The following is a 5,598-nucleotide window of genomic DNA, read 5'->3' as shown; positions in this document are numbered from 1 at the left end:
TATATATATATATATATTTTAACTTACTATATCTGTATTTATAATGGTTATCGCGCTCTCCGTTTTGTGCGGATTTTCGTCGCCACGCTCGGCTCCCTTACCACGCGGGCGCGGGCGCATTTCACCGCTCTGCACTTACGCGTACGATTGATGGGATGGTGGAGCGCTCCCACCACCCACCATCTGCTTAGCGCGCGTAGGCATCGTTGGAACTCCGGTGCTTGAACGCGGGCTTGGTTGTTTGCCTGGTCTGGACTCGAGCGGTGCTCGATCCTTTAAAGAGTCTAAAACTCTCTCTTTCTCTCTCTGAAGTCTGAGTCTCGCACCCGTTAAACTCACCTTAACTCAATCTATTTTATCTCACCCGGATTAAGTTTGACGAGGTTCGAACGTTTCTGCCTTGAACAATATTTTGATTTCCCCGCTTCGGAATATCCTTGCTCTTAGAGTTTTGTTAAACTTAATCGCAGAGCGGTAAACCTTTGTTTCCAATTGTGATCACATTTTAGCGTTTGGTGGCAGCCTTCCGACATATCCCGAACTCTTTTTTTCCTTTCTTTCTCTTTTCGTTTTTTTACCGGTTGATTGTATTTGCAATTAATAAGATTTTTTTTCAAAATGTCCGACCGATTGAAAAAAAACCATCTGGTTTAGAATATCGAAAACGTAAGGCCGCAAAGGAAAAAGAGTTTCAGCAAGCCAAAAAACTTATGAATCTCGATAAATACATTGAAACAAAACAGCAAAATGAAGATAATTTAGAACGAGATGTTGCTTCATCTTCTACTGCTTCTACGTCAGTAATAGAGCCCTGCACTGATCTTCAGGGCATAATCGAAACGAAAATTGATGATGAACTCCCCAATAAAAGTGAAATTTTACGAGACCTGGCTCCCATATCCGAGCTTCCTCACAATCATGATGCGCCATTGTCATTTTCAGGAATTACTAATGCACCATTAGAGCTTGAAACAGTTGATTCATCAGATGTAGGCACTTGGCCGGCTATTCGGAATAGCAAAACTATTGATCATTTAATAACTACGGGTCCAACGCAAATTCATATTGTGCGAGATAACTTTCCGAAAGATAAAATTTATCGTCATTTCGCAAACTCTTACTACACTAAGAAACTTGCAAATAATGAAACTATCCCGCGTCGTTGGTTAGTTTACTCTATTTCTAAAGATCGAGTTTTTTGTTTTTGTTGTCGGCTTTTCGATAATCAACCGACATCGAATTTAGTGTCTGAAGGATATAATGACTGGAAACATTTGTCTGAAACTCTGAAAATGCATGCAAACAGCACATTCCATAAGAAATTTTACTATCAATGGATTGAAGCTGAAATGAGATTGAAGAGAGGAAAAACGATCGATTGCGAAGAACAAAAATTGATTAGTAGAGAAATTTTGCGGTGGAATAATGTTTTGATTCGGTGAATGAATATTATTCTTTATCTTGCTGAAAATAATATGGCGTTCAGAGGAACCTCGGACAAATTATACACACCGAACAATGGGAAGTTTTTGGGTCTAGTACAACTAATAGGCAAGTTTGATCCGATCATGCAGGAACACTTGAGATTAGCAATGACGGGTAATATTTCGGACCACTACTGTGGAAAGGATATTCAAAATGAATTAATAGATCTGATGGGCGGAAAAGTTAAATCTGAAATTGTATCGCGAGTCAAAAACTCCAAATATTATTCCATCATAGCTGATTGCACTTCAGACATAAGTCATATTGAACAACTTTCTTTTACAATTCGATTCGCTGACTTATCTGATGACAATATAAACATAAAGTAGCATTTCATAGAATTCATTCCTGTCAGTGACTCTAGTGGCGCAGGGCTTACTGAAGTAATTCTGAATGTATTAAATAAACACGGACTTGAACTGCATAATTGTAGGGGTCAAGGGTACGATAACGGAGCAAACATGAAGGAAAAAATATTGGTGTACAAAAAAGAATCTTAGATTTAAATCCCTTGGCTTTCTTTGTACCGTGTGGTTGCCATAGCTACAATCTCGTACTGTGTGATGCTGCTAAATCGTCAGTGAAATCAGTTACTTTGTTTGGGGTTTTGCAGAGATTGTTCACACTATTTTCTGCTTCTGTTAATCGGTGGAAAATCCTAATCGATCACTTAGGACTCTACAGTTTAAAAAAACTGAGTGATACACAAATTTGTGACGTTCACGATGCTTAAGTTACTTTGGCTAATGAAACTGAAGAAAGTGATGTTACTATCTCGCACGAAGCAATCACTCTAGCAAAACAGTTGAAAGATTTTGGCTTCATAGTTTCCCTAATTGTTTGGTACGAGATTCTTTTTCAAGTCAATGTCGTGAATAAATCTCTGCAATCAAAAAACGTGGACCTCGGTAAATCCATTAAAATGCTGGAAAACTGTTGTAATTTCTTAGAAGAATACCGAAAAACTGGTTTCAAAAAAGCTCTTTTGACAGCAAGTGACCTGGCGAAAGAACTACAAATTGAGCCTGTTTTTAAGCCAATGGAACGAGTACGACGCATAAAACGCCAAGCTGGTGAAGTGGCCACGGACGAACCCATCGAATCCCCAGAAAAAAAATTTGAAATTGAATTTTTCAATAAACTGTTGGACACCTCTTTAATGTCGATGAAAGAAAGGTTCAAACAGTTACATGATTATTCAAAAACATGGTCTTTTTTGTACAATATAAAAAAGATACCTGAAAGAAATGAACTTTTGAAATTCTGTTGATCTCCAACGAAAACTTACTAATGGTTCTGATTCCGATATAGATGGTCATTTGTTGTGTGACGAACTCATAAGTCTTAAAAAGTTTCTTCCGGATAACGATGATATTACTCCCATCTACGTTTTAAACTTTATTAAACAGCGCAATATTCAAGAACTATATCCAAATGTATGGATTGTGTTTCGCATTTTGGTAACTATACCTGTAACAGTAGCTAGTGAAGAACGCAGTTTTTCAAAACTTAAGTTAATAAAGACATATTTACGATCAACGATTTCACAATCAAGATTTACTAATTTAGCTACTCTTTCAATTGAAAATGAAATTGCCGAAAACTTGGATTTTGCCGATTTGATTCGAGTGTTTGCCGACAAAAAGGCCCGAAAAGTAAAATTGTGTTAGATTTCCGTAATCTCCGAAAACTTTAGTTTAATCTCTCTCCTCTAAAGGACCGGAAAAAAATTAAAAAAAGCAAAAAATACAAAAAATAGAAAAAACAAAAAAATATAAAAAAAAACACAAAAAAACAAAACAAAAAAGGAGCTACGAAAACTTTCTACGTTCACGTCGTTAGCTCTGGGTAAAGCTAAGGGAAAGTTCTCTGAATTCTCATATGCGTTCATTCATTTATATCCGTTTAAATTAGTAAAGCTGCTATGTAGTTTAAAAATTTTTACAATCTAACTACAGATTCATAATCCTTTAATTTCTTTAAAAAAATACTTTATTAGCAAAATTTCAAAATTTCAAAAATTTCGCTACCATTCCGGACCGTTTATGCCCTTTTTGGAGCTCTGTACAAACCTGGTACACAACATGAATTTTTATGAAAAATGCCGTTTCTCTGGAAGTTAATCGTTAACTGTATACATCTATATTAATCTATTATTTGGTTATTCTTTTTAGACTCCCGGTTCTGACTTCCGTAGACCGTAACCTTCTGCTTAGCTAGTTTGAGAGTAAGAGGGATTCCCTAAAATCTAAGAACAAAGTGGGGTTCACCGTTTGATATTACCACCTTGTCTTTTTTTTCTCAAAACTTTCGAGCCTCTGAATGGGCGCCATGATAATTTTGCCCAGGGCGCCAATATTGCTAAAACCGGCACTGCGCATGAATATCGTGTACAAGATCTCTTGTAAAGATTGTGATGCATCATATGTAGGCCAAACGGGCAGATCGTTAAAAACACGCATCAATGAACATCGCAATCACATTACAAGAAACACGTCGCAATTTTTGGTGATCACTGACCACAGACTGATGAATCACGAATTTGACTAGGAAAATGTTGAGATTTTGGATGAGGAATCTATCCTTAATAAAAGATTGATTTCCGAGATGCTATTTAAAAAGACGCCAAAAAAATAGTCTCAACAGACAAACGGATACGGAATGTCTGCATCATGCGTATACTCTAATTGTTGAAAATTTAACAAAAATTTTAAATGGCCTCGTGCGCTTTATGTATTGTGCCGCCCCTGATGTACGCGAGGGCTTGATTTTCTATGTCTGTCTTGTTATTATTTAATTTGTATCAGTGCGTGCTATTTGTCTCTGACACTCAGATGTTTGTGTTTTCCTCGGTCTCGGCTCTCTGTCTCGTTTCGGCCCAATTTGGTGAGTCTCTTTATTACGCTTTTAATTTTCGTTTGGAAAAGAATTTATAATTAATTCTCTCCAGCTCAATAATGTCCGATCACATGGACATTGTGCCATCTCTTAACGGCTGGAACCGTCAAGAGACTTGCTGTGAGGACGGGAGCGGTGATTGAATGTCGGGACTTACGAGGTTTTTTGTCTGTTAATCGGCTGAGGAAGATCCAAAGGAAGGATCGAAACGTTTCAAGATCATTAAAGAAGATTTTTTAATTAATTTAACTTGGTGTATTGCGTTATTGCACCCGGCTCTTATTAGCCCGTTTCTTTTTTTAGTTTGTTAAAACAAAATGTCATACATTATATGCTACAATTTAAAGACAAATGATAATCAAATGTGATAAAAGAGATGAGATGTACATGTTACATGTCAAAAAAAAAATAATATTAATATCCCGTTTTGCTAATAAAACATCAACAATTTTTTTATAATATAGATATAAAAATAAAAGAAGTGTAAAATATTCTCAGAGATATATAAAATGTTTTTTTTAGAGAATAACGTTACAAATATATATTTTTCTCACTTACAGTACGCCAGTTGCGATTAGTTTGCACGTAGGATTCACTACGGAACCAACATAGGGCGCGTTCTACTTAACGACCGCAACGCTCGCGAGCATTATCTGTCTTTGTTTAACTTTCGGTGAACAACAATGATGAAATGATACCGTGAGCGTTGCGGTTGTTAAGTGGAACTATAAAATAAACTCTTTTAGTCCCAAAATCAGATATCAGTTTCACTAAAAGAATATTTAAAAATGTTTATTTTCTTTTAAAAACGTTTTCTTTCTTTGCTATAAATCAAATTTACAAAAAATTTTATTTAAGAACTTTTTTATTTAACTTATACTTTTTTTAATTTTTTCATGTTATCCATCGATCTTTTTTAAGAACATGTCTTCGTAATGAAAACATGACTTCCTCAAAATGAAGGCTGGAATATAATGCTGGTTTTTTAACCTTTCTCAATCTTTTTATATCATCCACTCTTTATTTTAAGGGTATCTCTTCGTAACGAAAACATGACTTCCTCAAAATAAAGATTGATATTCAGATTCATTTTAGATCAAACTGTTAAATACATATGTTATCCTGCAATAAATAGAGAAATAATGACTGAGTATCGTTTGAACATGTCTTGATTGGACACAATTGAATACGATTTATATGTGAAAAATCCTAAAT

The 5,598-nt window shown here is 35.5% G+C and overlaps 1 pseudogene; it reads left to right on the top strand.

Moving 5' to 3' along the window:
• Positions 1–1,173: 1,173 nt before the first annotated feature.
• LOC115232887 lies at positions 1,174–3,173 on the top strand (annotated as a pseudogene).
• Positions 3,174–5,598: the final 2,425 nt, after the last annotated feature.

Source organism: Formica exsecta, unplaced genomic scaffold, assembly GCF_003651465.1.
Source record: "Formica exsecta isolate Colony F162 unplaced genomic scaffold, ASM365146v1 scaffold1504, whole genome shotgun sequence".
Lineage (NCBI taxonomy): Eukaryota > Metazoa > Arthropoda > Insecta > Hymenoptera > Formicidae > Formica > Formica exsecta.
Note: the sequence above shows the minus strand (reverse complement) of the source record. Positions and strands in the feature narration are given on the sequence as shown.